The sequence below is a fragment of the Aythya marila genome (assembly GCF_965140915.1).
Source record: "Aythya marila genome assembly, chromosome: 2".
Lineage (NCBI taxonomy): Eukaryota > Metazoa > Chordata > Aves > Anseriformes > Anatidae > Aythya > Aythya marila.
Window position 1 is genome coordinate 117,964,146 of NC_139043.1, and position 9,720 is coordinate 117,973,865.

Sequence of the window (9,720 nt, forward strand, 5' to 3'; positions counted from 1 at the left end):
AGTGGTGCTTGTGTTTAAATATTTCACTGCTTTGTGAAGTACTTTAAAACCTCTAGAATCTTTTGCATACTTTCATAACTGTATGCCCTGCCTTTTGCTAATGTTAAATTCTCACTCTTGAAGCTAACAGCTTGGCATTTTTGACACAAAAGAGCTCTCAGAGTGAAAGACCTATGTGAACATGTAGCTAAGACTGACTACAAGGAAGAAGGGAGTCTGAAACGTGGAGAAGGAACGTGGTAGATGATCTTTCTCAGAACAAGGTTACTGAGCTTCTTGGAAATTCCTTTTAGCTTCCATGAAATACAGGTGATAATGCTATCACTTATTCTTCTAAGCAGCTTGTGAAAGGTTCGGGCTTGAACTCTGCTTGTCTTTCACAGAAATCGTTTATCACAGAAGACCCAAATAATCCGAAAGTAAATGTTTTCTCTTTAAAATCTCTCTGGACCTGAATACTTGTGCTTTTTTTGGACACCACTCCCATTTGTATAATCATTTATTCTGAGTAAACACAATCTGGCTTGTTGGTTTGGATTTTTTCAGCAGCATTTTGAGGAGTTTGTAAACACTCTGCCTTAATCTGACTACTAGATGCACTTGTCCAATTAGCATATACTAACAACTATATTGTGCTGCAAATCTCTTCAATACTAAATGAACCAGGGAAGAGCTTGTGAGCACTCAGAGGTGCTGTTACTAGCTCCCTGCTTAGTTGGTTGCGCTAAACTAAAGCTCCCATGATCTTTTAATTGCCTTGCTCTGCAGGGAGAATAGACTGAGATGCTCCTTCCCTTTGCTCATGCTGTTTAAGCCTGTCAGGCCTTGGCCTAGGCATGTGGTGTTGTACAGGCAGATGAGACGGTGAGCAGCAAGAGTCTGCCAATAATAAGTACTGAATTAGTGTCATGCCAAAAGCAGTAAGCTTATGGTGTTTCTGTGGGATGTGTATAGTTGGAATGGGTTCCTGGAGAGATTAAAACTAGGACTTGGTACCATTTAGCTGATCATCAATGATTTGTAAATAAATTTCAAAAACTCAAAGATTAATGCAATGATAAACATCAGTAGGCAGTAGCCAGGGTGAACACTTTATGAACTGTAGCAATGGCCCCTCACTGCAAGAAGGACATTGAGGCCCTGAGGCCTGTCCAGAGAAGAGCTACAAAGCTGGCGGAGGGCCTGGAGCACAAGTCCTGTGAGGAGCGTCTGAGGGAACTGGGGTGGTTTAGTCTGGGGAAGAAAAGGCTCAGGGAAGACATTTATTGCTCTCTACAGGTACCTGAAAGGAAGGTGTGGGGAGCTGGGGGGCAGCCTCTTCTCACAGGTAACTAGTGATAGGACTAGAGGGAATGGCCTCAAGTTGTGCCGAGGGAGGGTCAGGGTGGAAATGAGGAGACATTTCTGCTCAAAAAGAGCAGTCAGGCATTGGGACGGGTTGCCCAGGGAGGTGGTGGCATCACTGCCCCTGAGGGTGTTCAAGGAAAGGTTGGACGTGGTGCTTAGGGATGTGGTTTGTGAGTGCTATTGGTGGTAGGGGGATGGTTGGACCAGATGATCTTGGAGGTCTTTCCAACCTTAATGATTCTATGAATCAGATCAAACTGCATCCTTAATGCAGCTAAATGTCAAGGTACAAATCTGGATCTAATTATGCAAGACAATAATAGCCTAAAAAGCCCTAAGCCTGAAAAGCATTGACTGAAAATGAGTTGGACAACAGCAGGAGAAGAATGCAGATCTATTTACACTCCTTTGAGGTTTACAGAGTTGACTTTGTAGCTTGTACAAAGCTGGAAGCTCAATTCAGGTATTTTTAAAGTGAAGTTAAAACACCTTTTTCAGTATATGAGCTATTGGAATGAAGCAACCTTGAAAATCAACTTCTGTATCTTCTGGTTTTTGTTTAATTCTTATTGTGATGCTGACTTTCTCTAAGATTTGCTTTAATTACATTTTATATGGGTTTTGCGACTGTGACAAGGTAAAATGAAATAACTTAGTATTTGGAGAACAATTTCCTTGGCCTTTGTCTGATCTGTTTTAATTAAAAAATTTATATGGGTTTTGCTTCTTACACAAGGTAAAAAGAAATGGCTTAGTATTTGGAGAGCAATTGAATTGGCCTTTGTTTGATCATACTTGCAGTTAATAAACTGTGATGTACATTTCATATTTAGAGGCTGGAAATGTTGAGTACCTCACTGTGCATCTTCAGTATTTTCATTACAGACATTCCAAAAATGCCCGCTGAACTTTAAACTGATGACTAGCAGAACTCAGGTTACAGCCCAGAAGTCACCTTCTTAGGTGCACCTCTCCTCCTCCAGTAGTATTCTGTCTAATGTTCTGTCCATGGCTCTGTGGCAGCACATCTGGATGCTAAACAAATAAACTATGTTTGAAAAGCTTTTTCATCTCAAACTGCAAAGTGGGGTGGGTATTTCGTCCTTCTCTGTTTGCTGGGAGATGTGTTCTTCAGTCAAATGTGGGATCTATAATCCACGTATTTGGGCTCTTTTCGCTGCAGGTAAGAGATGATTCTCAGTCCAAACTGCATTAAGGTAAACAGAGTGATTCACTCATAAGGGTGGAATGAAAACTTCCCATTGGGGAATTATTCTGGAAGAGATGCTATTTAACGTTTATAAATCCATCTCAGTCTAAATTAATTTATTGGTGAGATCTTAGACTGTTTGAATACTAATGAGTGAGTACTCCCGAGTGGGAATACCCAGGAGTCATTTTCCTGTACCATGTTTTTTGTTGAAGCTTGAGTAGAAGGAACTACTTGATGCAGGACTGTAAAGATGGTATTTATCTCAATGTATTCCATTTATTTAATGGATTTTTGAGTCTTACTAGTTGCTGATATAGAAATTATTTTAATTGTCTTTTCTAGTAAAATAACAAACCAGAACTGATACTGATTACTTGCTCTACCCCAAAAAGTTACCAAATAACTACACTTTGAGGACAAAGTAAGCTTTCTGACTTTCAGATTAAACTTGATTTATTTCATGTTATTAGTTGTCTGCAGGGTTTTGGACCCTGTAAAAGTCATAGAACTTCATGGTTTGCATTGTGCATATGTGCCATTTCAGCAAACTTAATTCACAGGTGTTTATTTTGCAACTGTTCCTAATCAAGTTCTATTAAATAATTATTAATCAGAGGTTCAGAACATAAATGTCCTTACAGTCTTTTGTGCTTATTTAGTTAATCCATTTCAGATCAGATTTTACAAATAAAGATTTCTGCCTGAATGTGAAGATGTAAGTGGTAGTTTTATGGGCAAGCTTGCAGATGATTGGGAAGAACTTAGATAAGGGATTTATTTGTACTTGCATTTGGATTCTTCTTAACAAGCTGGTCCTTGTTAAAATCAAGTTTTCCGCTGAGACAACCCTGTCTCTGAATACAGAACTTTGCTGCCACTTTTTGTCCATAAATGAGTCCATCAATCCTTGTGAATACTTGTTCCACATCTGTCACTTTTTTCATATTAATTCCCTTGTTTTGGACGTCATATGTATGGTTTCAGCTCCTGTAACTGTAAAATTATATTTCTGCATATTTTTATTAAAGCAGTGCTATTTCCCATGGCAGTCCCCAAATCCTGTAGCATAAAATGAATTGTTGAAAGCAGAAGATTGAACATAGGTGGATATAGGCAGATGGTTATGTTACAATGTTTTTTACTAAATGACTTGTTCCTACTCTTACAATCCAATAATTCTTTTGGTTTTCTAAGTAATCTTCCAGAGCACTTTTTCCTGGAAACAGCTACAGGTGTTGGACTCAGCTTGGTAACTGCGGTCACCACTCAGGATAGTATAAGCCAGGATTTGGTCCATGTGAAAGGAGTAAATGCTTCATCCAGAGAGATCAGACAATTAGACCTTAAATAGATCTGCTCAGAGGAAAAATCTGAACCTGAGTCCTACCTTAAAACCACTACTAGGAAAGCTCAGATGTACTACTGAGTGGTACAGGCATATTTAAAGTTTGTCTTTTCAAACATAAAAGGGAAGGTCTTTGCATAGTACAGCATGCACCTCACTGGCCATTTCAACTTTTTTGTTGTTGTTTTAAGGATGCTTTTCCCTCTACACTTTGTAAAAAATGGTAAAAATAAAGCTTTGTGCAAGTGACTTGCAAGGAGAGCTAACTCTTCCTGACCTTAATGTATTGCAAAATGGTTTTAATGCAGAGTCTAATAACCCACCGTTGCAAAATAAAAAGTAAAACTCGAAGGCCTGGAAACATTTAAGGTTTCACCTAGACTTAACCGATAGGGCTGGCATCAGTCATAACCACAGAGGAAGAACTGTGCCCTAGTGTTAGGGATATGGCCAAGGGAGATTCTCTGAACATTTCTATCTTGCCCATTGTCCATTAACCCATTAACCATACCTGTCACATGGACAAGGGAAAATCATAAATGAAAGATATTCTTTGCAATGTGTTGATTCTGAGGTGTTGATGGTAGCAAGGTCATTTTTACTTGCTGACAGAAGGGTTTGTTTTCAAAGGATTCTTTTAGAAAACTTAGTGTAATTGAGCCACCAGGTTTCTGTCTGGGATCACACAGAAGTGTAATCCACACTTCCATTTCTCTAAGGAAATTACTTAAATAAACTAACCCAAAGAAGACAGAGGAGTGGGGGCAGATGGGTGTATTACTCTGACAAACCTGGAGGCAGTTTGAGCCTAAAAGACTCAAACACCAACAATTTCCTTCAGCAAATGTAGGCGTGATGATGCTTATTTAGCGAGGTCCTGTAACACCTCCTAGCTGGCTGTGCTGCAAGAGATGGTTTGCTGGATCACGGCCAGTACTCCAGGTTGCTGAGCTTCTGACACCCGCTGTCCCTCATTCCCGACTATCTACTGGTTGTCTGTGCTGGTTGTTCCTGTTCAGCAGAACTGTGTCTGCAGTGCGCCGCTTCTTGCAGAAAATTGTAGTGGTTTGCAGGGTTCTGTTACACAGGTAGACTGGAAAGCTTCCCATTCAATACCTTACTTCATCCAGTTTCTTCGGCACAAGACCTCAAGATAAATTAAGTTACCACTTAGCCTGTGTGTATTAAGCAATTTTGAATTGTCTGATAACAGTGTTACTCTCTCCATTCTGTGTGGTCTCAATGTTTCATGTTTAAATCTCACTATTCATGCTCTTTCATAAAATCAGCAAATGGCTTGGGTTGGAAGTGACCTTAAAGATCCCCTCGTTCCAACCCCCTGCCATGGGCAGGGACACCTCCCACCAGACCAGGTTGCCCAAAGCCCCATCTAGCCTGGCCTTGAACACCTCCAGGGATGGGGCATCCACAGCTTCTCGGGGCAGCCTGTGCCAGTGCCTCACCACCCTCTGCATGAAGAATTTCTTCCTGTTTGACCACTGAATGACTCTTAATAATATATGAGTGCTTCTTAGGTAATGCTTCTTGTATTCTCGATGTTACATATCTCAGCCTTTGTAGGACAGCTCTCTCAGTGTTTTTTTGTGCTTTGTAGGATCTTATGGTCCAAATTAAGAATTAAAGTTTAGGATGCACGTATGACAAAGGTGTAGAGCAGGTCACTTTGGCAGCAAGTAAATGTGAGAAAACTAGAATCTTGAAAGGACTTCGGAAGAACTTTGATTGTCCACATTTCTCCTCTAGCCTGCACTGACCTCTCCCATGCAGTGCTTTTCACTTCTCGTTTACTCAGCTAAATATTATCCATAGACAGAAAATCCCTTTAAGGTCCACATCAGCAGCTTGAGCCTGCAATGCATACTGCCTATATGAATCTCTGTGCTCCTAAGCAATTCACTAGAAGACTGTTAGACTGCCTGTAAGCAGGTGAGAATAATTAATGAGGTTTAATGCTTAGATCCTAAGCTTTTCGAGACTGGCACTGTGTCTCTCTGTGTGTCTGCAGTTCCTAAAAATAGCAGCTGCCTGGTTCTAGTTACAATCTTCTGTCCCTGCTGCAGTAAAACTTTGAAACAATAATAAACCAGTTTAGTGAAAACGTTACTGATTTCTTCAATTCTGCCTCCTAGTGTCTGAACATAATTGATTGGCATTGCAATAGAATTGTGTTGTTCACAGATCTCCAGGTTAATGCATTGACATATACAGTCTCTAGCTTTCGTGTAGAGGCAGGTAAATACTTGTTTTCTCTGTCTTTCTCCTTTGAAGTGGCGGTTTAGCTGAACCCATAGAAGTCAGAACATGCCAACCTGGCAAGGTCTGTTTGCCTTAGTTGTCTGTATGGGCTTTATTACCCAATCTACTGCGCAAGCAGAGAAGGTAGAGGTGACCTGGAGTTAGTGATTTCCAAACAGCCTTCGCTCATTGCCAAGGCCACCAACAAACACGCACTTGATTTTATGAACTTTCTTAGAATAGTACCAAATGCAAGCTCAGATAGTGCTGCTGGCTCTGTACAAGCATGGGAATTGTTTGTTGGATGTTGCTACAATAGTAATACATCTTTATTATAGAGAAGACTACATTTTGCTGATGGGCTTAGGTGCTTCAATGGACAAATTAGGCTCTTCCATACAGTAAAAATGTGATAGTCCATAATAAGTAATTTTTGTAATATGTTCAGAAGAATTTAAATTTTTGTGTAGTAGCAGTAGCATTGTTATTATAGCGAGATTGTCTGTGGTTATAGGGACATTTTAACGCCTGTAAAGCAGAATGAAAATACCAAACAAACTAATAATAATAATAAAACACTAATTATACTATCAGATAGGAAAAAGTTATTTGGATTAGGATTTTGCAGACAAAACCAAGCAGGAGATGCCAAAACTGCTAGTGTAAAAAATCCGATTAAGAACCAACCACATTGTATTTTATTCAGGAAATGGTAAGTATTTTGTCTTAATTCCATTGGTAAAAGAATATAATAATAATATTAATAATCTGCAAGTAGCTTGCAATTCTTTACAAGACCAAAGTGTTACACCTTCAAGAAGCGTAAGAATATGTTGGATATTTGAAGACCAGGATTGAATGTGGTAGATGAGCATTAGCAAAGCAGATGCTAACATCAGTGCAGAGCCCAGCTTTCCTTCCTGCTTTGCCCTTACGCTGAGCATAGGGAAACTGTGCCAGTCAAGTACAACAAATCAATAGGGGAAGATTTCTCTTTCCTTTTTATGCTGTTGTTCTGAGGAACAAATTGTGATCCATATCGGATATTTCTGCTAGAAAAGCTTCAGCAGATGTGGCAATAAAAGACACTACCTTCTTATTCCGGCTATCACAGCACTGAGCTTGCAGTCTGCACTTCCCGTGCTGAGTAGCTGCCCTTTCAGACATGTCAAACTTCTTCCTCGTGTTTTTGCCTACTTCAGCACCTGTCACTGCAACTGAGGGAATCTTATGATAACACATTTTCATTCTGTGCTCTCAGGGTCTCATCTATTATGTTGCACCTCATCTATTTTGCAGCTAATGAGTCTATTTGAGTAATGAATACCAGCCTGAGTAATGCTTTGCTTGGGTGGCTAACTAGACTGATCATGTAGCAATTTATTTTCTGCCTAAAATTTACTTTCTTTAGGAGAGATCACAATAACTTGTATCCCCAGGATTCACCTTTTTTCTGAGACCCAATTTTTTGTGCATATGTAAGAAGTCATTTGAAAGACATTTATTGAGGTGGAAGAAAGGGAAGCAACTTGTCCTCAACTCAGTATTGCAAAATTGTCATTTTTGATGCGAATGTCATTAATACATTTTGATTTCCTCACTGTTTGCTGTTCCTTTTTTGCTGTAGCTAACCTATGTTTTTCAAATGAAACACTTTGTATCTCTTTTGTGTTGCTTCTCTATTGCTATTCTGGAGGCATTGATGTCTGAGTGTTTCTCAGCCCTCCTCTGTACAGAATAAAGTCCTTTTTATCTGAAGAGAGAGGTAAAAGGCAGGATTTGCAATGGAAGCGTAAGCCTTGTCCTTGAGTCAGTGAGCTAAAATACTGTGAGTGCAGAGGCTCTTTATAGTAAAGTTGTCTGCAAATGCCCATGGGCATACGAAGTGGATGCTGTACTCAGCATTGGTGAGTGCAGTGTCCGGTTCTGGTGCCCTGAGTACAAGAGAGACCCAGACATACTCAAAAGAGCCCAATGAAGGGTTACCAAGATGATGAAGGGACTGGAGCACCTCTCCTATGAGGAGAGGCTGGGACTACTCAGCCTGGTCAAGAGAAAGCTCAAAGGGGATCTCACCCTTATATCTATATACCTGAAGGGAGGTACAGAGAGCCAGGCTCTGTTCAGTGGTGCCCAGTGCCAGGACAAGAGGCCATGGGCACAAACTGGCACTCAGGAGGCTCCCTCTGAACATCAGGAAGCACTTCTGTGTTGTGCTGTGACTAAGCACAGGTTGCCCAGAGAGGTTGTGGAGTCTCCTCCTTGGAGATACTCAGAAGCTGCCTGGGCAGCCTGCTCTGGGTGGCCCTGCTTGAACAGGGGTTGCAGCCTATAAGCTCCAGGGGTACCTTCCAGCCTCCAACATTCTGTGATGCTGTGATATCAACAAAGGACATTGTTTAGCATGAGAGTGGTGGAGGCTGGTTCTTACTGTAACAGTATGGACTTCCCTTTCCCCATTTCTTTTCTGTTTATTGCATCCTACAATTAAAAAAAGATACCAAGGGCCTTTCTCTTTCCTCACCATTTTTGACTAAGTGGGTAATTATCACCTTTAGGCTAAGGCCTGAGCACTTTGTCCTTTGGCAGTTTCATCCCAGTAATGGGATTTGAGCTGTTGTTGAAGCTGATCTTTCAACCCATGACACGCCAAAGACTGCAGATATTGCAACCTAGCTCTATGGGAGAACTTCTTCTTTCTGATGTTTCTTCTTCTTCTTCCTTTTTTTTTTTTTTTTTTTTTTTTTTTTTTTTTTTCTTCCTGTCAGTCTGGATTGCTGCAGAAGTCAGCAGGGGGTTGTTCTCATTTGCTATGTCAAAAAAGAAAAACACCAAGAAAATCTCCAGCAGCAAAAGGTGTGAACCTCTTGAACCTCTTTCTCTTGAACCTCTTCCTATGAGCACTGCATCAGTTGTGTGAAGCTTTCCCTTCCCTGCTGGCAATAGCAAGAGGAGGGATAAAAGAGGAGGGATGGATGAATCATGGAATAGTTTAGGTTGAAAGGTTCTCTCGTTCACCTCTATCCCAGAGTTCTGTCACCCAACTCTCCATAAAACATAATCTTCGTCCTCCAAAATCATGACTTTATTTTTATATAAGTTTTTGGAATATGACTCAGTTTTCAGTATGATATTAGCAAGATTGTAATTCAGGGTAAAATGTAGTTCTTACCAGGAAGAATTTTCCAGGTGTCTTCAGATTTCTTTAAAGTTCCTCCCTTGAACATTATGATTGATGTAATTTCTGCCTGAATTTTGGAGTGAAAAGTGATGATGGAGGTAGATTTGACTTGCACCAGTGAACCTAGCAAGCTCTTTTTTTCCTTCTCTGAATACAGATTATCTATTGCTCAGTATAAAACAAGCAAATTAATAAATTGATAAGAAACATCTGCAGCATCAAACATAAATATGTAGAAGCTTATCAGAATAAACAGCAAACAATACCAAGAAGTAGTGTTATAAAACAGTCACTGACTTTGCTTTGTGATTAAGAATTTTGTATTCTTTTTTCCTGTTATATTTTAAGGTAAAAAAAAATGATGCAGCTCTGCACATT